Below are 23544 nucleotides of genomic sequence, written 5' to 3' on the forward strand. Positions count from 1 at the left end.
AGTCCAACACCAGACTGGACACTGATTTAAAACTTCTTCCCCATGTTCAAAAGTGGTGTATAAGCAAGGTTCTTAAAACATGGTAAAATCACTAAATCAGTTTCATACAATAACCTGCCTCATACGGAAGCACATGGCTAAGTGTGAATGAGTGAGCGGGTTAGTACTCAAAGGGAAAATCCTGGCTGCTTTGACCCTCTCTTGATTCTGCTGCTGCTCGGCTACCCTCAGCTAAGCCATGGTTTGGCTTAGCATTGCGTGCAAACCCAGGGCTGTGGTTTCTCCTGCTCCAGTCCAAACAAACCATGAGCTGTAGCTGGAGACGGACCACGATCCCAGCTTTGGACACAGTGCTATGTCAAGCCATGGCTTAGCTCTAGGCAGTACAGCATCTGCAGGACCTGCGGAAGGAGCAAAGTGGACTTTACTCTGCCCAATAATACGTTTAGCCACAGAGGCACAGAATTAGCAAGGGACAGGAGTAGGGGCTCCCAAGAGTCATCTAGTCCAACCCCCTGAAATGAAGTATAATAATAATATTATAATAATTTATTATTTGTACCCTGCCCATCTGGCTGGGTTTCCCTAGCCACTCTGGGCGGCTTCCATAGAAACCAAAAATACACTAAAATATCACACATTAAAAACTTCCCTGAACAGGGCTGCCTTAAGATGTCTTCTGAATGTCAGGTAGTTGTTTATCGCTTTGACATCTGATGGGAGGGCGTTCCACAGGGAGGGCGCCACCACCGAGAAGGCCCTCTGCCTGGTTCCCTGTAACTTGGCAGTGAGGGAACCGCCAGAAGGCCCTCAGTGCTGGACATCAGTGTCTGGGTAAAACGATGGGGGTGGAGACGCTGCTTCAGGTATACAGGGCCAAGGCCATTTAGGGCTTTAAAGGTCAACACCAGCACTTTGAATTGTGCTCGGAAACGTACTGGGAGCCAATGTAGGTCTTTCAAGACCAGTGTTATGTGGTCTCGGCGGCCGCCCCCAGTCACCAGTCTAGCTGCCGCATTCTGGAAGTAATCACACACACACACACACACACACACACACACACACACAAAAGAGTACAGCACAAACTGCGTTTCAGAGTATGAAAGCCTCTCGTTAAGTCTGGAAATAACTGCCTTTAAAGTCTGGGGTTTAAAAGATTCCTTATAACACGCCGTCCCATCCCAAAACGCAGAGAATCAAACCACTAGAATATCAGTTCATGGCACCAGACCAGGAACAAGGAAGAAAGGAGGAGTAACACACAAACCTCGAGGTAAACATCCTGCAAACTCTTTGCAATCTCACAGGTGATCTCCTGCTGAACCTGGAGCCCTTTTTCTTAGTAATCACATAGTTTTTGTTGACAGGACTGCAAAGATCACTCATCATGTAACACCATGTTCACAAATCATGACTCAGCTTCTCCTTTTGTTTTCCTTTTTAAATGAAGTACATTTCATTCAAAGGAATCCCAGAAAACAAGCAGACTGCTCGATCCAGCTAGGACTGGTTAGACTTTGCTCTAAAATAGAGGTTTTGCATCACGAAAAAGGGAAGCCCAAATGCCAGGGATATTGTTCAGCTGCCCATCCAGCTCTGGAGCTTTTTAGCAAGCTCTTAAGGGCCACATACTCACTGGTAGAGCACATGCTCTAAACCGGGGTAGGCAACCTAAGGCCCGTGGGCCAGATGCGGCCCAATCGACTTCTCAATCCAGCCTGCAGACAGTCCGGGAATCAGTGTGTTTTTCCATGAGTAGAATGTGTCTTTTTATTTAAAATGCATCTCTGGGTTATTTGTGGGGCCTAGAATTCGTTTATTTCCCCCCCACCAAAAAAAATATAGTACAGACCACCACATGCTCTCAGGGACAGTGGACCGCCCCCCTGCTGAAAAAGGATGCTGACCCCTGCTCTAAACTCAGACTAGTGAATTTAACATAAGCACTTTGCAGGATCAGGCCAAAGGCCTGTCTATTTCACCAACCTGTTCTTACAGTGGCGTGTCCCACAAACAGGACCTGAGCACTACAGAACATCTCCCATTCTGCAGTTTCAAGCAACCAGTATTCGGAGGAATTTACTGCCTCTGACAGTGCATAGCCACAGCATCTAGTAGAATCAGAGAAATTATAGAACGGTAGAGTTGGAAGGGCCCACGAGGATCATCTAGTCCAACCCTGAGACTAAGAGTCTTATTGTTCTACCAATTTATCCTCTGTTAATTTGCCTGGCGTGCTGTGGTCCATGGGGTCACGAAGGGTCGGACAAGACTAAACAACAACAACAATTTGTCTAATCCCTCTTTAAAGCCATCCAAGTTGCTGGCTGCATCACTAGCTCCCGTAGGAGCGAGTCCCCTTGTTTCAACAATGCGCCGTGTGAAAATGGGACCCAGCTGTGCGCTACAGTGGTACCTCGCAAGACGAAAAACTCGCAAGACGAAAGAGTTTTTCGTTTTTTGAGTTGCTTTGCAAGACGAATTTCCCTATGGGCTTGCTTCGCAAGACGAAAATGTCTTGCAAGTTTGATTTTCAATGCATTCCTATGGGAATCCTTGCTTCGCAAGACGAAAAATTCGCAAGACGAAAAAACTGGCAGAACGAATTAATTTCGTCTTGCGAGGTACCACTGTATTTCAATTCCTTGATATCTGCTGTTATTTTTAAACCAAGAAGCAGTCTTGGCATAAAAAACTTCCAAAACGTAGGAATGAGGCCCAGGGCAGCACCTGTGAAATCCCCAACGTGGTCACAAAAGAAAGAGAGCAAACAAAAAAATTATTTTTTGGGGGGGGTGGGCAGAGAGATGCAAAGATTCCTGTGCACCAAGCAGTGGTCTTTGGACTGAAGTCCCAGCAGGGAAGTGCTGAAGGGAAAGTTGTATGTCATGGAAATAAGTAGTAGTAGGACAAGGGAGACAGGGCAGGGAGGAGAACAATCCCATAATCTTTACTGCCTTGGGGCTGCACCCTTTTCATTTGCAGCCACTTCTGCAAGCCAACAATGGGCAGCCGTGATTGAAAGCGCCTTCAAGCTTTGCCAAAGCACATATACACAGGGAATCGGAACAATCGGCCCCTGCTTTCATGGGAGCGAAAGGTTGCCGCCAAATCAAATGGGTGGGGACCCCTCTCTGCAATCTTGGAATCTGCTCATAGGATATAGGAAAATGTGACCATCACGCAGAGGGCAGGGGAGAGTTCCCTTTCCTAGTAAGTATAAAAGGAGAGGGGGGAGAGAATGGAGGAGGCAGGGTGGGGAAGAGAGTGGCTCAGAGAACAAATGAGGCAACTGGAACAGAATTAAAACAAGACGACATTGGAAAGTCGTCCCCCCCCCCCGAAGCAAACAGAAACTTGGGAGATGACAAAGAAAAGGTCCTCTCCTCTCCACCCATGCCCAGCTCTGAATAAAGGCTTGTTTTCAAAGGTTTTACCTGCACCATGCCATCCTCTCTACCAGGTCGGTCAGCAACAGGCAGGAAAGCAAACGCAGCCGATTCACACATTCACCTTTTCCTCTTAGCAAGCCCAATTTCAGTCCTCAGTGCAGGAAACGGCCCTGCTTGCCTCCCGCCCTTCTCAGGGGACTCTCAGCCCAGCAAAAAGTCCATCTGCTCCTCCACCTGAGCCACGCGTGAGCCCTGCGTCATCCAGCCATTGAAACCACGTCCTTCACCAGATGTGACATCAGCCTGTTACCATGGGAATGATGGGGGCTGCGGAGAACCCCGTGTTCTGGAACCACGGCAGCTTCAGGCAGCAGAGCCGGCTCCTGCCTGAGTGAGGCACAGATGGGTTCAGAGCCCCCTCCTTATACCCAACTACAGGCCTTTTCTTGGGCAAGGCCTGTCCAGACAGAAAGCAACCTGTTGCACGGTGGCAGGCTGGGGAAATAAAATGCCTCCTGCGCAGAAATGCCTCCTGTGGCAGAGAACGCCCAAGCTTTGCACACAGAAGGCCGCAGGTTCAAACATCAGCATCTCCAGGTAAAGCCCAACTGGGGAACTTGTAGGGTCCTGTCTACTTTTATAGACCCTCCAGACTCTATGTGTGTGTGTGTGTGTGTGTGTGTGTGTGTGTGTGTGTGTGAAGATGGGTGAGAAAGACATGGGATGTCAGAGGGAGAGTCAGGGAAAGAGAGAGCACTACGTAATTCTGCACAGCTGCAAACAAAAATTGCTGGTGTCATTCGTGTAGACAAGAAGACGAGAACATAGAAAGCTTTATGGATCCAAGATGAGGGGCCAGAATATTGGTTGACCCAAGGTCTACCTGCCATTTAAATCCAGGTTTACTTTCCAGATTTAAGGACGCAGATGGCACTGTGGTCTAAATCAATGAGCCTCTCGGGCTTGCCGATTGGAAGGTCGGCGGTTCAAATCCCCGCGACAGGGTGAGCTCCCGTTTCTCTGTCCCAGCTCCTGCCAACCTAGCAGTTTGAAAGCACACTAGTGCAGGTAGATAAACAGGTACAGCTGCGGTGGGAAGGTAAGCAGCGTTTCCGTGTGGTCTGGCTTCCATCACAGTGTTCCGTTGTGCCAAAAGCAGTTAGTCCTGCTGGCCACATGACCTGGAAAGCTATCTGTGGACAAACGCCAGCTCCCTGGACCTGAAGCTAGGTGAGCGCCGCAACCCCATAGTTGCCTTTGACTGGACTTAACTGTCCAAGGATCCTTTACCTTTACCTTACTTTCCAGATACTCTCTCTTACTTGCTTTTGGGAACAGCTCACAGAATCACAGAGATGGAATCTAGACCAGGGTTTCCCAAAATTGGGTCTCCAGCTGCTTTTGGACTACAACTTCTATTATCTCTAGCTAGCAGGACCGGTGGTAAGGGATGATGGGAACTGTACCCCAAAAACTCTAGAAACAAGATCTACAATGCTGTATGAACCAAGTACTCCTTCTCCTCATGACTGAGGAACTGTAGACATCTCTTACACACCTGGGATTTTAGGGCATGACTTCTGAGTCACGGATCTGAGCCAAGACATCACACAACTTAAGAAACTGAGCTAGCCTTGCAAACAGATCCACAAAACTTACTTGCCCAGCTGCCAACAGAACTCTGTAGCACATCGAAGGTCCAACAGCAACATGACACCAACACCACAAACCCCAATGCACTTCCAGTTTTACAAAGCTCCATCTGGTCACCTGGAGGAGAGTCTTGCTCACCTCAGGCAACTACAGAAGTGGTTAACAGAAGTCTGAGCTGATTGCAAACTACAAAGCTCAGCCAGCCAGCTCTCAGATCTACCCAGGACTCATCCCACCAACATAAGGCAGTTTCAACAGCTTGCACAACAAGCTTCTCATGTGACCTCTTCAAATGAAGCAGCTTGAATGGGTGGCTGAAGACTGTCTCTTTTTGCTCACGTAGCAGCAATGGTTTTTGAATTATGGTGCTGGAGGAGACTCTTAAGAGTCCCACGGACTGCAAGAAGATCCAACCTCTCCATTCTTAAGGAAATCAGCCCTGAGTGCTCACTGGAAGGACAGATCCTGAAGCTGAGGCTCCAATACTTTGGCCACCTCATGAGAAGAGAAGACTCCCTGAAAAAGACCCTGATGTTGGGAAAGATGGAGGGCACAAGGAGAAGGGGACGACAGAGGACGAGATGGTTGGAAAGTGTTCTGGAAGCTACAAACATGAGTCTGACCAAACTGCGGGAGGCAGTGGAAGACAGGAGTGCCTGGCATGCTCTGGGGGGTCACAAAGATCGGACACAACTAAACAACTAAGCAACAACAATAACAACAACAGTTTCCCCAGATTTCAGGCAGCCAAGGTCCCATTTTCTCCTGAATTAAAACTGGGGACATGCATCTTACTGTTCCGTTCTAGAAAACATTTGCCTTTTTGAACTTGTAATATTTGCTTGTGTCCAGCTACCTTCTGCATGAAAGCCTGTGTGGCCTAATGTTTCAGAGTGTTGGACCATGGACCAGGGAGAGAAGGGTTCGAATCTGCACTTAGCCATGAAGCTCACTGGGTGACCTTGGGCCAGTCACCATCTCTTAGTCTAACCTACCTCACAGGGTTGTTGTAAGGATGAAAGAGAGGAGGAGAACCACATACATCACCTTGGAAGTAAAAAGTCATAAATAAATGAGAGCCTGAGGGCCCTGCTCCTGCCTCTCTCCACCAGGCCCAGGGCAGGGCCTCAAAGGTTTCATATGAGCTGCTGCTGCTGCTGAGCAGAGAGGGCTTTTTCTTTTAAATTGCTTTTAATTTTATTTTTATATCCTTTTAAATTCCTCTTTTTAGTGTTTTAACTGTTTTTAACTGGGTTTTAAGGGCATTTTGTGGGATATTCCTGGAAGGAGAGACGTGGTGGAGAGCAGGGGGAGGCCCAATTTCAGTGGTTCTGGGTAGGGGGAGGTATGGCGTGGGAGGAGGGGCAGTTAGTGACTGTGCCGTGTGCCAGTCCCTCCCCCAACCTGGGGAATTGTGGCTGTCATATCATCCAGCCCTTGGGTCTGCAACTGCTGCTGTAGGATGCCAGGTCAGCCCAGGAAACAATCTCCCTCATCCATGATCTGATTATGGGTGAAGAGGCTGATCTGGCATGTCTCACTGAACCCTGGGTGGGTGATCAGGGTGGAGTTGGTCTCACCCAGCTGTGCCCACCTGGGTACTCACTGCAGCATCAGGCCAGACTGAAGGGTTGGGGAGGGGGAGTCAGTAGAAATTCTCTCTCTATCTCCACGCTCTATGTCCAGTTGGAGGGGGAATCTAGAGTGTGTGTTCCTGGCACTGGGCAATCGGGACAGATTAGGGATTCTGCTGGTTTACCACCCACCTCACTGCCCAGCAGTCTCCCTGCCTGAGGTGGTGTTGAGGACTCCCAGACGGCTGGTTCTGGGAGAGTTCAACATCCATGCCAAGGCAGCTGGCTCTGGGGCAGCTCAGGACTTCATGGCCACCATGACAACTATGGGGCTGTCTCAACATGTCACTGGCCCAACATGTCACTGGCAGGCCACACTCTGAACCTTGTTTACTCAACTGGGCAGAGGTTAACTTGAAAGTGGGAGACATTGACATCAGTCCCTTGTCATGGCCAGATCACTTCCTGTTGAGATTTAGGCCGTCAACAACTCCTCCCCTCCGCAGAGGCGGGGGGCCTATTAGGAAGATCCGCCCTCAGAGGCTGGTGGATCCAGTGGGATTCCAAACGGCTCGGGGTGTGTGTGTTCTGGCTGATATGACTGGAGCCCTTGTTGAAGCCCTGGCTGACCTCTGGAACACCCAAACAGCTCAGGCTATTAACACAATCGCCCCTGAGTGTCCTCTCCCACTTCAAGGAGCCCATTTGGCCCCTTGGTATACTCCAGAGCTTAGGGCGAGGAAATGAGCTGGAAGACGGCTTGAACACAAGTGGTGGAGAGATCCGAATGAATGCAACCAAACGCTGGTAAGGGCTCATTATCGAGCCTACCTAGTGGCAGTGAAGGCAGCAAAAAAGGCATACATTGCTGCCTCCATTGCATCCTCATTATGTCATCTGAATGAGCTTTTCCAGGTTGTACAGGGCCTTTTGTCTGGAGCACAGTCTAGTCCTGTTGTGTTGGATGAGTTTTAGTTGGTAAGGCTCGAGGATGTAGACAAGGTGCCTTCTCTGCGGTGGCTCCCCGTCTGTGGAATGCTCTCCCAAGCAAAATTCGCCTGGTGCCTTCATTATACACCTTTAGGCGCCATGCAAATATGTTCCTTTTTAACCAGGCCTTCGGTTGACTTGATTGACATCTTATGCCCTTTTAAAATGTGGGGTTGTTGCAGGGGGAGGTTATTGGGTTGTTGATTTTGTTCTGTGAACTGCCGTAAGACCTCCAGGTATAGGCCGGTTTATAAATTCAATCAATCAATCAATATAAAAAAGTACCGGATCTGGGTATACCTCTTGACTGGAACATGTAAAGTCCAAAACGGAAGCTCCTAAGCAGTCTCTTGCTACAATGAAAGATCCCTTCCCCACCCGTTAAAAAAAAATTAAAAATCAGCACCCAAACTGTATAAATAGGAAGAGATTTTCTGCACAGCATCCCCAAAATACCAAAAACAAATACGTAGAGCTGCACATAGGCACCTCGCTGGGGCAAATTGAGAGCAGTACCTTCAGGGAGAAGCCCCTCTGCGCAGTTTCAGACATCACAGCACCCTCGGTGTTCGGCACAATCCTTTGAAGGGCATTTCTGAAAAGGAAAAGGAAGGGGAGGTTAGAGGGCAGCAAGCAATTAGCAGGCAGCAAACATTCCATCTTTATAAAAAGGACACATCATAAAAATTACCAGAGGACACAATCAACCAGATGTATTAAAAGCACTGCCGCCCAGAACATCACAGGCCTCTTCCCTCTGGAGGGTGTTGGGAATGACAACTCAAAGTGGAAAGAGAGGGCAATGAATTTCCAAAAGCTACGGTAGGCAAGAGCAGCCACAACCTCTCGTCTCCTGGATATTTATAGCTCCTCTCGACACAGAAAGCTCAAGGACAGCCACAAAACACCACTGCAAAAATATGCAGTGTATGGCTGGGGCAAACCAGCCAGATGGATTCATCATCATCATCATCATTATCATCATCATACTACACCCAGTGTATGGGCAAAATCACTGCACACAACAGAAATGCCCCAAATGCCATTGTTTCGGCTAATTCAGTGTTATTCATGCAACCCACATGATCGGTTCATCTAGAAACACCTCTTCAGGGTCTCAGGCAGAGGTCCCCTCTCCCCGGTCACCTGTGATCAGAGCCTTCTGACAGGGGATGCTTGAGATGGTACCCGGAACAGTCCACATGCAAAGCATGGCAAACACTGCCATGGAGCAATAGCCCTTCCCAGTCTTGCCAGCTTATCCCACGACCCTACAGGGGCAGCCCTAGAACAATAGCCTTCCAGTGATTCAGGGAAATGTGAGGTTTTCTTCCCCTTCCTCAAGTTTCAAAGGGGAGGTAGGCTCTTTGCTGTTTACACAGATTGTCTCCCCCAGACAAAAAAAACCAAGCAGCAAATCAAGAACAAGGTAAAAAGGTAATGGTAAAGGACACCTGGATGGTTAAGTCCAGGCAAAGGCGACTATGGGGTTGCGGCACTCATCTCGCTTTCAGGCCAAGGGAGCCGGCGTTTGTCCACAGACAGCTTTCTGGGTCATCTGGCCAGCAGGACTAAACCGCTTCTGGTGCAATGGAACACCGTGATGGAAACCAGAATGCACGGAAATGCCATTTACCTTCCCGCCGCAGCAGTACCTATTTATCTACTTGCACTGGCATGCTTTTGAACTGCTAGGTTGGCAGGAGCTGGGACAGAGCAGCAGAAGCTCTGTTGACATTTCCATTCCACCTTAAGGAGCAGGCGTGTGGAACTGTTGCGTGTCACGTGTCTGTTTGCATTCCAGACCAGCTTGCTGGGAACTTCAGTTGTGTATAGCTTTTGCTCTTCCCATTCTCTCTGAGACAACGAGGGAGAGAAACAACATGTTTCTTTGTCCTGATTTATGATTAATAAATCTGTAGTTGTAGTATGCTTCCACAAGCCTCACACCTATTCTGTGTGCGCAGTTCAATCTGCGGATAGTGTGCCCTGGCTCAGAAGCCCGGGTCGCTGATTTACGTCGGAGCAGAGGTGATGGTCTTCGCAGCGGGACAGCTGGAAGGAGACGGCCCAGCCAGGGCTAGCCAGCTGACCTCCCAGCTCTCTGCATGCCGACACCCTCACCCCAAAACCTTGAGTGTGTGATTTGCCTGGACGGAGTCCAGGTTCTGACATCACCAGCCCCTTTCAGAGGCTGCTCAGGGCACTTCCATTTTTCAAGGACCCTGGCCAGTGGTGGCCGGTAGAGAAATTAGGAGGCCACAAAGGGTACCAGCCCAGGGCTTACACGGCCTCTCCCAATTGAGATGTTATGGAGAAATCCAGCCAGGTGTCATCAGTGCACCTAAAGCACCTTGTCCCCCAAATCCTTATGACCTCTCCCAACAACTTCATATACATATTACCTTGTGAAGTTGGGATATCTCAGTTGGTAGAGTGTGAGACTCTTAATCTCTGGGTCGTGGGTTCAAACCCCACGTTGGGCAAAAGATTCCTGCATTGCAATGGGTTGGACTGGGTGACCCTCGTGGTCTTTTTTAACTCTACAGTTCTATGACTAAATAGCACTGGGGATAAAATAAAATAGCATAACCACCAGGGGGCCAAAAAGCACTCTCCCAATGCTACCCTCTGGACTTGGTCCCATAGTGAGGACTGGAGCCACAGTAGCAGCATGTTCCCCATTCCCATTCCTGCCCCATGGCTCTACAAGCTCTCACCACCAAGTCCCTCCCATCAGGGTATTTCAGAACCTGGAATAAAAACATTCTCGGACAAGATCCTGTTATGCAAATTCAGAAGCTCCATAAGCAAAAAGGTTAACAGTCATTGTTCATTTCATCATTTAAAGTCCTGACCTTCCCAATGGTCAGGAGTCAGTTCAACAATGAAACAAAGTCTGTGTTTATTTTAAATTTAAATAGCGACATGCATCGTAAGACGTTTAACCAAAGGAAACTTAAAATACAATGGAGCCCAATAAAAACCCTCGGCAAAAAATGTAAAAATGCAAAGCACTGGAAGAGAATGTATCAGCAGTACAGCTTTCCCTTGGGCTTTATCGCCAAAGGTCTTGAACCCAGACGGATGTTCCTCCTTAGTTTAGCTAGATGACCTGTGGCAAATCACTGGCTCTCAACCAGACCTAAAGCACATGGCTGTTGTGAGGCTGATGTGCCACTTTTGAGCTCCTCTGATGAAGGCAACAAAATGCTAGAGATGATAGATAGATGATAGATAGATAGATAGATAGATAGATAGATAGATAGATGATAGATAGATAGATAGATAGATAGATAGACAGAGAGAGAGAGATCTTCTCCCACTTGATAGATAGACAGACAGACAGACAAATATAGATCTCCTCCCACTTCTGCCATGCTGAGGACCAGAAACTTACATCTTTCTAAAAGTAATGACGAAAGTTGAGTTCTGTTAGATCAGGCCAATGGCCCATCTAGCATCCTGTTTTCATAGTGGACCACCAGATGCCCCAATGGGAAACTCACAAGCACGACCCAAGAACAGATCACTCTCCTCCTCACTTGGGATTACTCACAGCGACTGGCATTCGAGAGGCATATACTGCCTGCAACAGTGTGGAGGAACACGGCCATTGTGGCTCCTACTCAACAACTGCTTTATCCTCCATGAATTTGTCTTTCGAAGCCATCCAAAGCTGGTGGCCATCACTGCCTCTTGTGTGAGAGAACTCCACAGTTTAGCCACGCATGGTGCAAAGAAGTCCTTTATTCTAACCGCCCTGCATCTTCTACATGAGCACAGCTCATCCCGATCCTGTTACGTCTACACATTTTGTGCGGAAGCCTTTATTCCGGATTCTGAACTTGCCTGGGCAGCTGAAGCGTCTGATGTGTGACGTTTGTACAGAACGATACCAGGAGAACAACGGACAGCGCGATCCGATCTAATACCTCAAGTGCCCTGGGTGCAGCAAAGCATGCGATGCACCTTTCCATTCACTCCCCACGACGGCAGGCTGTGAAGCTGCAGGCACGATACCATCAAACACACTCTGCTGAACAGAAGTAGGCCAGGAACACCAGGCCCTGCCAGGCAGAAGCAGCGGTACACCCACCCCTTGCTGCTCGGCTAAGTATAGACCTGCAGCTTATTAATAGACCAAGATGTAGGAGCCCGTAAAGAAGGAAACGCCACACGACACTTCCTCGACCCAAACAAAAACCGTTTCACATTCAAGAAGTCGGGGTCCTTGTTTGGCGTTTCACATTCTCAGGAATATGCTTCCCTCCCTCACTTTTAAGCTCATCTAGGGAGGAATGATGAAATCCAGGGTTGGCAAAAGGGGACAGCATCAAAAACAGGAAAGGGGAAAATGCCACCCTTACTGAATCTAGACTGCTTACTGCAGACCAACCACCCAAAGGTGCACCTCTTTGAATCAGAAGTCTGTCCCTGCTGATTAGCTGCTTCTCTTCCTAAGTGTCGCAGAGGGAACTCCTTCAAGGTAAATGCGCACACGATTCGACTGCAAGCCTTTTAAATAAACTTTTGGCTACAAGAGAAAGAGGGAGAGAGCGAGCGAAAGAGAGACCCTCCAAGCAGTGTTAGAAACTCAGATATTTAAGCTAATCATCAAATAGCACCTTAAACCTAGGTTACAGTCACCACGACTGAATGTCTAGGTGCCTTTTTTTACAACGAGATTTGTTATTATTATTTTTGTTGTTATTACCTAGTAATAGCATTATTAATTTCATTTCTAAAAAGTTTTTATACTGGCTACGATCTACTTTGCTCCTTTGAGCATTAAATGAGAAAACAGGAGGTTCAAGACAGTTTGATGGGGCCCGCGGACAGTCACTCTTTTCCAGAAGGGATTCAAACGCATACCATAAATTTAGGTTTGCACCATTAAAATGGCTTAAACGTGCTGTTGCCGTAGCATAACTCTTTGAAAAAAAGGAAAACTTTTTGCAGTTAGGAAAGTTGTGAGGAAAGGCACTAAAGAGTGTGGGATGACTGAACTGTTAACAGGAGGACTTGTAAGCAAAGCCCAAGCAAATCAGAATGAATGGTCATTGTCATCTAACCATCCCATAAACAAATCGGAACAAATGCTGAATAAGGACTGGGCATCATCTAACCCAGGGGAAGGCAACCTAAGGCCCATGGGCCGGATGCCGCCCAATCGCCTTCTCAATCTGGCCCACTGACAGTCCGGGAATCAACATGTTTTTACATGAGTAGAATGTGTGTTTTTATTTAAAACGTATCTCTGGGTTATTCTGTGGTGGGTTGCTGACCCCTGATCTAACCCATGGGTAGGCAAACTAAGGCCTAGGGGCCAGATCCGGCCCAATCACCTTCTAAATCCAGCCCGTGGATGCTCCGGGAATCAGTGTGCTTTTACATGAGTAGAATATGCCCTTTTATTTAAAATGCATCTCTGGGTTCTTTGTGGGGCCTGCCTGGTGTTTTTACATAAGCAGAATGTGTGCTTTTATTTAAAATGCATCTCTAGGTTATTTGTGGGGCATAGGAATTCATTCATTCCCCCCCCCAAAAAAATATAGTTCAACCCCCAACAAGGTCTGAGGAACAGTGGACCAGCCCCCTGCTGAAAAAGTTTGCTGGCCCCTGATCTAACCCATGGGTTGGCAAACTAAGGCCCTGGGGCCAGATCCGGCCCAAATGCCTTTTGAATCTGGCCCGCGGACGGCCCGGGAATTGCCGCGTGGATCGGTGTGGCGATTCTGATCATTCGGGCTGCGCCATCCCCCCCCCGACACACACCGCGACGGCGCCTCCTCCCTCCCTCCTCCTGGCTTCTCCCCGCCCTGCCTAGAGGAGGAAGGAGGCTGGGCTTTGTTGAGCTGTAGTTGGCTGAGCGCCATTTTAAGCCAGCCCTTTCGCGCCGCTCATCGTCCTTCTGCCGCCAGCTGCTGCCCCTCGCAAGGCACAGGTAAGCAGCTACCGGGGCTCGTCCGGTGCTGTGGAGAAGGGATGGGGGAGTTAGAGGGGGGAGTTTCAAAATATAGTCTGGCCCCCCACAAGGTATGAGGGACAGTGGACTGGCCCCTTGCAGAAAAAGTTTGCTGACCCCTGATCTAACCCCTGCATAAGCTTTGTGTAATATTATATAATAATAACTTATTATTTATACCCTGCCCATCTGGCTGAGTTTCCCCAGCCACTCTGGGCAGCTCCCAACAGAATATTAAAAACACGGTCAAACATCAAACATTAAAAACTTCCCTAAACAGGGCTGCCTTCAGATGTCTTTTAAAAATAGGACAGCTGCTTATTTCCTTGACATCTGATGGGAGGGCGTTCCACAGGGCGGGCGCCACCACCAAGAAGGCCCTCTGCCTGGTTCCCTGCAGCTTTGCTTCTCGCAATGAGGGAACCGCCAGAAGGCCCTCGGCACTGGACCTCAGTGTCCGGGCTGAACGATGGGGGTGGAGATGCTCCTTCAGGTATACAGGACCGAGGCCGTTTAGGGCTTGTAAGCAAATCAGGGCGAGGGCTCCAGAAACAGGGCAACTGAAGATGCCTTTAGAAAGAGAAGAGCTGTTTCTAGCCACTTGCCAGCTACTGAACAAGCTCTGAGCTGTTTTACAGGCTGACTTCCCGCAACTACTGGCCTTCTGTTCCAGCTTCAGTCACTCTGACAAAATTGCTCTCATTTTGCACCAGTTTCTCCCTTCCCACACTTTATCCTGGAAATAGAAATCCTCTATGAAGTTGAGAGCTAACAAGATGAGGTTATTCACTTTCTACAGCAGGAGAAGCAGCCGGTTCCAAATTACTAGACCTGCCTGCATTATACCGCTAATGTCATTCCCCCCACCCCCCCCCATTTCCAAAGAGCCTCAGAACTACTTGCTAGATCTCCCCGAGGAAACTAATTTGGATTTTTACACTCCACCAGCAGCAGGAAAGTGCTAACTGCACAGCGAGAGAGCAGATGGCAGCAAACCAGAAGTGAAACGTAACTGTGGCCAGCTAAAAAACCAGCATGCTGCTTTGTTGCTCTTTATTCAGATCGCGGCTGGTTTGCTTCCAAAATTCATTAAGTGTGCATGTAGGGGGTTGAGAGGGAGAACACCCTTTTTTGCAGATTGCCTGTTGAAGATTTTGAGTCCACTGCACTGAAAAAGCCCATGCCGCTATTAATTGCCAGGCTTCTGGGGTTAGTGCTTTCTGCCATGGGAAAGCCGCGCTGTTACAGAGCTCACATATTTTCTCTTTTTTAAAAAAAATAAATGATATTTATTAAAGTTTCCAAAGAGTTACAAAAATGGAAAAAATGAAAAGAGAAAAAAGAAAGAAACAAAAAAATACAAAATACAGAAAAATAGAAACAATTAAAAACAAATCAGTCTTTCCATGTCTTGTCTTTCATTTACTTGTTTCCCTGACCTCCTCACACCTCCCTTTTTTGTATTCTAGTTCAATAGTTGTTTCAGCAAATCCTTACCATTTTTACTTTTATCTTAATAATTTATCTTAATATATTGTAACTTTACATTCTCACCTGTTAACAATCCAATTTTACATACCCCTTTGTAGCATTACTGCTAAAACCACATAACTTCATTCCAGCATCCTTCTAACATTCCTTAATTTTACAGTGTTTCTGTAGATAGTCTTTAAATTTCTTCCAATTTTCTTCTACCGACTCTTCTCCCTGGTCTCGGATTCTGCCAGTCATTTCCGCCAGTTCCATATAGTCCATCAACTTCATATGCCATTCTTCCCGGGTGGGTAAATCTTATGTCTTCCAATACTTTGCGATGAGTACCGTATTTTTCGCCCTATTGGACGCACTTTTTCCCCTCCAAAAATGAAGGGGAAATGTGTGTGCGTCCTATGGGGTGAATGCAGGCTTTCGCTGAAGCCTGGAGAGTGAGAGGGGAGAGCCCCAGTGCCAGCCCTACAAGGTCGGGGGACAGAGGGAGGTGGAACGCCGCCATCCCGCTGTCTCCCGAAATGGTCTGAAGGCGGGCGGCGGGGAGAAGAGCGCTTCTCCCCGCTGCCTGCCTCGCAAGCTCCGGGGACAGGGGGGAGGCGCAGTGAGTCTCCCCGCTGTCCCCGGACCTGGTCTGAAGGCGGGCTGCGGGGAGAAGAGCGCTTCTCCCCACTGCCGGCACCACAAGCGCCTGGGGGGGAAATAAAATTTTTTTTCCTTTATTTCCCCCCAAAAAAACTTGATGCGTCCTATGGGCCGGTGCGTCCTATGGGGCGAAAAATACGGTATTCTTGCTGCTGTTGTTGCATACATAAAGAAAGTTCTATCCTTCTTTAGCACCAATTGGCCGACCATGCCCAGGAGAAAGGCCTCTGGTTTCTTCAGAAAGGTATATTTAAGTACCTTTTTCATTTCATTATGGATCATCTCCCAGAAAGCCTTAATCCTTGGGCACGTCCAAGGATCACATATTTTCTCTTGGGCGCACAGCTTTTCAACATCTAACGGCAGTTTTCTTTTTGGTATGAAGGGCACAGGGGCTCGGTGGGCCTCTGCAGAGCCGTTTATGCCTGTAGGAAAAATTGTTTCGGATCCTTCTAGTTGAAAAGCACTTCTGGTCCAGCACTCTGCTCTCACAAAGCCCCACATGGTGCGCATAGGGAGCCTGCAAGCGGGACCTGAATGTAACAGCTCACCTCCACCCCAGGAAGAACCAGCTAAGCAGCCCATGGCCAGCATAAGGCTACTGATTTATTTGTTTATTTTGCACAGTGCCCTTCATCCGTAGATCCCAGGGAAGTTCATTTCTTCAACGGGAATGAGTGTGCTGTGCTTCCATCGGGCTGCGCATGCATGCAATACTTGGGTGCCAGCACAGAGTGGCATCTCAGAACACTATCAGCTGACACTGGCATTTGTGCTTTTAAGATCTGCTGGGCAGGTTTTTCCATTTGGTTCCACTCACAGCTGTACTGCTTTTGATTCAAGACTACAGTGGTACCTCGGGTTACATACGCTTCAGGTTACAGACTCCGCTAACCCAGAAATAGTGCCTCAGGTTAAGAACTTTGCTTCAGGATGAGAACAGAAATCGTGCAGCGGCGGCGCAGCAGCAGCAGGAGGAGGCCCCATTAGCTAAAGTGGTGCTTCAGGTTAAGAACAGTTTCAGGTTAAGAACGGGCCTCTGGAACGAATTAAGTACTCAACCCGAGGTACCACTGTATTTACCATATTTTTCGCTCTATAAGACGCACCTGACCATAAGATGCAGCTAGTTTTTAGAGGAGGAAAACAAGAAAAAAAAATATTCTGAATCTTTTATTTCTGTAGAGCCTCTTTTCAAAAGCTTGATTTTGCAAGTGAACAGTAGAAGCATTTTAACAGGCATTAGTGCTTGGATTTCATTATCTCACAGAAAGCCCCAGGGGGGAAAAATGGGATTATCTGGCCGTTTGGAGAGACAGAGGCACATGGTTTGGGCAGTGATGGAATCCAAGACTGACTGAAGAGGGAAAACAAGAATAATGTTCTCCTGTCTGTTTGTCAAGTTGCTCAGGGGGCTAAACAAGGGCTATCACACAACAACCTCACAACAACCCAGTGAGGTTAGGGTGGCCCTCTCTGCGCAGCGCCTCTCCAGCAAAGCGGGAGGAGAAACGGAGCCCCTTCCGTTTCTCCTCCCGTTTCGCTGAAGGGACGCTGCGCAGAGCCATTTGCTCCATAAGACGCACACACATTTCCCCTTACTTTTTAGGGAAAAAGTGCGTCTTATGAAGCGAAAAATACGGTAAATGGTTTATTGCTTAATGCTGTTTTTATATTGTGGTGTTAGGATCACTCCTGGGCATGGTCGGCCAATTGGTGCCAAAGAAGGATAGAACTTTCTTTATGTATGCTACAACAGCAGCAAGAATACTTATTGCAAAGCATTGGAAGACACAAGATCTACCCACCTGGGAAGAATGGCAGATGAAGTTGATGGACTACATGGAACTGGCGGAAATGACTGGCAGAATCCGAGACCAGGGAGAAGAGTCGGTGGAAGAAGATTGGAAAAAAATTAAAGACTATTTACAGAAACACTGTAAAATTAATGAATGTTAGAAGGATGCTGGAATGAAGTTATATGGCTTTAGCAGAAATGTTATAAAGAATTAAGTAAAAATAGATTGTTAATGGGCCAAAGGGGAAAAAACAAGGTTAGATTGGGTTAAGATAAATTATAGGGCAAAAACTGAGAAAGATGGAAAGGATTTGCTGAAATAGCTAACTGAACTAGAATACAAAAAAGGGAGGTGTGAGGAGGTCGTTGAAACAAGTAAATGAAAGATATGATATGGAAATATTGGATGTGTTTTTAATTGTTTCTGTTTTTGTTTTTGTTTTGTTAAGATAAGTAGTGTTTTTTTGTTTTTCATGTATTGTATTGTATTGTTTTGCTTTGTTTAATTCTTTTTCTTCTTTTTGTAATCTTTAAACTCTTAATAAATATTACTTTTTAAAAAAATCACTCAGGATTCCATGTGACATGCTTGGTGGGATACACACATACGTATAGAGAGAAAGATGTAGATATATACTGGAACAGTCACACTCAGTGGGCGACCACCTGCTTTGCATGAAAAATGTCCCCAGCTCAATCCCTAGCTGGCCTGGAAAAATACTCCTTCCTGAAACACTGCAGAGCTGCTGCCAGTCTTGTGGACAATACTGAGCCAGAGGGACTGTTCACCATAGGGTGAAACATTCCTGGATTGTACTACTTCAAACTGCAGGTGAGGGGGGAGATCACATAACTAACTACAGTCAAACATTGGTTGTCGAACGTAATCCGTTCTGGAAGACTGTTCAACTTTCGAAACGTTCGACAACCGAAAATTGAAAGTGGAAGCCTCAATACAATAGGGGAACTCAAAACGGAAGCCGTGTAGCATGTTCGGCTGCTGAAATTCGTTCAAAAACTGGAGCAGTTACTTCTGGTTTTTCGGCGTTCAGGAGTCGAAACGTTCCAAAACAGAGCCGTTCGAGAACTGAGGTTTGATTGTATTCCACTTGGTTCAAAAAGCAGGTGTTGCGAAAGTTTTATTTTATTTTACTTTATTTGCCGCCCTATACCTGCAAGTCTCAGTTCGGTTCACAGAATAAAATCAAAATACAAAACCACAAAATACATAATCAAAATAAAAACTACAAACCAATAACCCCACCCCACCCTAAAAAAACCACATTTTAAAAGGGCACAGGACGTCAATCAAATCAACCAAAGACCTGGTTAAAAGGGAACTTATTGCCTGGCGCCTAAAGCTGTATAATGAAAGCTCTTCTCCCCAATAACACTTGTCTTCCACGTGTTTAAAAATTCCTCCTACCCCCACAGGGCCAACATTCAAGCATGCAAAAGCAGTCTGATCCCAGGAACCGTTTGGTCCTTGCCTGGAGAGTCTCACAGTCTGTTAGGAATTGGAACGAGAGCCAAAGGGGCATTATTGGCAAGACCACGGGAAAAGCCACCCTGTTAAGCGGGTGAGAGAGTTCCTTTGTTGTTTCGCTGAAAAGCAAAAAAGTGCTGGCTCAAAAATAAAAAATTTAAAAAACCCAGCCGAAAAAAATTCCATCCGCTGCCCAGTGACCTGCATTCCCAGCCGGAATAAAAGAGGGAGAGACCGGCAAATTTGGCTCCCAGCCTCTTGGAGGCTCAAATTACTGTGCAAACAGTGATTAAAACAGCCAGCTGAGCGCAACAGATATTTTCTCCCTTATGCGGGCTGCAAAACATAACATGTCCCATGCCTCAAAAAAATTTTAAAAAATAAAATAAACAAAGACAGGCGGAACAAGATAGCATCCATGTTGGTCTTAAAACAGCTATGAATCTCATTGTACCACTACCAAAACCACTGATCAGGCGAAACACTCATCTAGTCCATAATCCTATCCTCAATGCAGTCACCGTGATGGTCACAAGCAGGAGCTGAGAGCAATGGTATTCTCCTCACCTGCCAATTTCCGGCAGCTGGCGCCCACCAAATCCACTTCCTTATTAGAGAATTAAGCATCTATGGGGACAGAACAGCTTCCCTCGGAACAAGGAAGTTTTAAGTGGTAAGGAAAACGCAAGTTGTTAATGATCTACCTGCTGTAATCTGAGTTTCCTTGTTTGCCTCCACTAATTCCACATCACAGACGTTATTCAAACGCCCACTAACACAATGAAAATAAGACTGGGCAAATAAAGCAGGAAAAGTTGCGATTCTGTGTAAAATTTGAAAATTACCTCCCTACCCACCAGCAGCCGCCAAAGCGAAAAGGGATTTGTCAACGGGTCTACCACTGCATTAAGTGTCATGCTTTTGTAGGAAGTGGATTATGAAATGGAGAGCATCTAAGAAGCACGGGAGGCCTATTTATTCTAACCCCGGGGTGGGATAACAAATCCAGCGAGTTTAATAGGCCAAGATCACTGGGAGCTGTGTGCAGGTTATTACAGCACCAGTGGGTGTGGTGGAATGATTTTTTAAAAAGTGAAACCTTCCTTTGAAGTCTGCTTAGACGTGCAGAATGCAATTAAATATTGCTCTGCAGCAGGCACAGAATGACAGATAATCCCATGCCGTTTATTATAAAATTGGCCTCGTTGCCTCTCTCGAAACACGGTCAGCAGCTTGCAGGTCTGCATTACGGCTTCCCGCACTACCGGCTCCGCAAGGGAAGGACAGCTGGACGTGCGAGGGAGGAAAATTCCCGGCGTACGAAAATCCTTGGGACGCTGGCGTTCAGCATCTTATTAAAACCACAGCGATGCAATAAATATGTCAAGCAAAGAAAGGACATCTTGGAAGCCTGGGAAGTCCTAATCAAGACTAATAGTTTCCCCGGTTCAAAGCCCATCTAACCTCAGCAGATCCTTGGCTCGGAAGCTGCTGCTTTGGAGCAGAAGCCTATTTGGGTTTGGTATCCTTTTCTGTGTTTTGCTTTACATAAAACACAAGAGCCAGAGAGCAAGATTCCTTCTCTACCACTCCTCATACTCCAGATTTCATTCCCCAACCCAAAATCCTCTTCTCCCACAGAGACCCACAGGGCTACTGTGCAGTGTCTTCTATCCCAAGCTCTCTAGCCAGCCTGGATATCAGGAAGGCAGCTCCCGGTGGCCAATTAATATTCTCTACAGCTTTTGAAATGTTCTTGTGGGAATGTGTTTTTTTTTCCTGTTTTCTTGTTTCTGTTTTAACTATTTATTTTGCGCTTTTATCCTGTATTTTTATCTTGTGAACCGCCCTGAGATCTTCGGATGAAGGGCGTTTTATAAATTTAATAATAAATAAATAAATAAATAAAATAATAGCCTCTAACATCCAAGTTTAATAATAATCAGCCAGAGCGAGCGGGCTTCAGTGTTTTACCTGGAGTAGTGGAGGGATGTAGACCCTCCAGACGCAGCTGCACTGCAACTCCCATCATGCCTCACCATTGGTCATGCTGGCTGGGGAAGATGGGATTCGGAGTCAAGCAAACAAGCTGGAGGATGCAGGATCCTCCCCCCCCCCCCGGCTTAAAGAACAAAAGCAGCAAGGAACCAATCAGATGTCGAGCACCAAAAAGGTTAGAGGTTTGCTCTGCAAAAGAAACTAACCCCTCTGATTTTTTCAGCCTGGGTTTGTGGTGGCGTCTGTGAACAACCAACCTGGCAGAGAGTGTAAAATCAGATCAAAGTTCAGGCAAGCAAAAACACTGTCTGCTCTCAGGTAAGTAAATAAAACTGGCACAGGTCGATTTTATCCATCACCCCTTTTGTCTACAAGGACCGAGCCATTACTGTCTCCATGTTATAACTGGGACTTTAAGTTAAGCAATACATTCGATTTTTTTTAAAAAAAGAAATTCCTTGGACATGCCTGAAGAAGTTCTTAGAGCGTCGAGAGCTGCCATTGCCAGCATGTTCAGTATTATTTGATGTAATAAAAAGTCATGCTTCACTACTTTCTCCTTATTGAAAAGGTGAGAAAAGACACCAGAAACAAAAAAAAAGCGGAATATTAAATGTATGTAAAGGTAATAGTCTACACGTTCCAGAAAGGAACCAATTTGGTTTATGCAAGATGCTAATAAGGACCAAAAGGTGTGTTGGGGTGTGTGTGTGTGTGTGTGTGTGTGTGTGTGAGAGAGAGAGAGAGAGAGAGAGAGAGAGAGAACACGAACACCTACTTAAAGGCAATGCTATACAGTGGTACCTCGGGTTAAGTACTTAATTCGTTCCGGAGGCCCATTCTTAACCTGAAACTGTTCTTAACCTGAAGCACCACTTTAGCTAATGGGGCCCCCCGCTGCTGCCGCGCCGCCGGAGCACAATTTCTGTTCTCATCCTGAAGCAAAGTTCTTAACCTGAAGCACTATCTCTGGGTTAGCAGAGTCTGTAACCTGAAGCATATGTAACCTGAAGCGTCTGTAACCCGAGGTACCACTGTACATATTAGTATTAGTGAAGAAGGGGGAATAGCAGCACCTGATCTGCGTGCAGAAGGTTCCGATTCAATCCCCAGCACCTGCAGGTAGGGTTAAAAACTATCTGAAACCCTGGCAGCTAGTCAGTGTAGACCGGGGCGCCCAAACCTTTTTCAAAGAGGGCCTGATTTAAAGAAGTGAACATGTTGTTGCGCTTTTTTTACCATTTTACCCCAAAGCTGTTGAGCTTTTCTTAGGATTGAATTACCCCAGGACATATACTGCCACAAGGGCCAGATTAAATCGAGCAGCGGGCCCCTGAAACGGACTCTGGACATGCCTGGTGTAGACAGTCCTGAGCTAGATGGAACAAGGGTCTGGCTAGGTATAAGGCAACTTCCTATGTTCTTATGAAAATTATGGGAAAGCCTTGCTTTAAGGCCACAATCACATGTTTTAAGTTAATTTGCCTGCTAAAGACCAAGAGCAATAAAGCTTCTAGTGAAAAATCTATGTGCTGATCTGTGTGTGTGTGTGTGTGTGTGTGTGTGTGTGTGTGTGTGTGTATAGCAACACCGGCGGTGGCACAACAAAAGAATTCCAGTGAACTTAATAATTAATAGTTCTCAAGAACACCTAGTACCAAATGACAAGCCAAGCTAAAAATAGTTCAGAAATGCTGGGAACACTGAAGCAGCAGCAACAAGACAAATCGGAGAAGCCCTCCGTCAGAGAGATTTAATGCTGCTGGAAAGGTTACACAAATTCCCCAGGTTGTTAAATGTTAAGAAGCACAGACGAAAGAACAACGTCCCTCTACAAATGATACCAACAATGAAGGGGGTATTGAATATCCTCTGCAAATATTTCATCCAGGTTCATTTAAGAGGCAACAGAAAATGCTGCCATCGAATGTGGATTCTGCAGGCATTCAAAGGTGAAATGAAAGCATTAATTCAGATTACTTTAGAGTCATCAGAAAAACATGAGAGAACCTGGCAGGATGAGACAAAAGGTCTGCCTAGTCCAGCATCCTGCTTCTTGCAGTGGCCATTGAGACACCTCTTGGGAGCCCACCAGGAAGGCAGCAAGGCCACAGCCCATTTCTGTTCCTCAATGAGCACACTGACCATAGAATACGGCCATCATGACTAAGAGGCACTCCTAGGCACTTCTAGGAATTTGGAGGGTAGGTCTATCATCCTCCATATGAACGGGGAAGCTGAAACAGTCACCCCACTTATCATTGTCATTGGCACACACACCCAAAGTCTCAGGACCCATGGAAACTTACATTTGAGTACGATAGTTATGAACATCTTGGCATTCACTTTCACATGAAGAAGAAGAAGAAGAGTTTGGATTTGATATCCCGCTTTATCACTACCCCACTTTATCACTACCCCACTATCCTTTGAGAAGGAGTCTCAAAGCGGCTAACATTCTCCTTTCCCTTCCTCCCCCACAACCAACATTCTGTGGGGTGAGTGGGGCTGAGAGACTTCAAAGAAGTGTGACTGGCCCAAGGTCACCCAGC

General features: G+C 46.8%; 1 protein-coding gene across 3 annotated transcripts in view; it reads right to left on the bottom strand.

The window, feature by feature from the left end:
* The window catches only part of FBXO34 (F-box protein 34), a 53521-nt gene that overhangs the window by 15342 nt on the left and 14635 nt on the right, over positions 1–23544 (bottom strand). For 2 of the 3 annotated variants that reach the window (XM_083613912.1, XM_083613913.1), the window contains exon 2: positions 8126–8204. The gene's annotated coding sequence lies outside the window, so the exon portion shown is untranslated. Of the gene's footprint in view, positions 1–3437; positions 3684–8125; positions 8205–23544 lie in introns of those variants that run through there. The other variant, XM_083613914.1, reaches the window with a different exon arrangement.

The sequence above is a fragment of the Podarcis filfolensis genome (genome assembly GCF_964270895.1).
Source record: "Podarcis filfolensis genome assembly, chromosome: 1".
Classification (NCBI taxonomy): Eukaryota; Metazoa; Chordata; class Lepidosauria; order Squamata; family Lacertidae; genus Podarcis; species Podarcis filfolensis.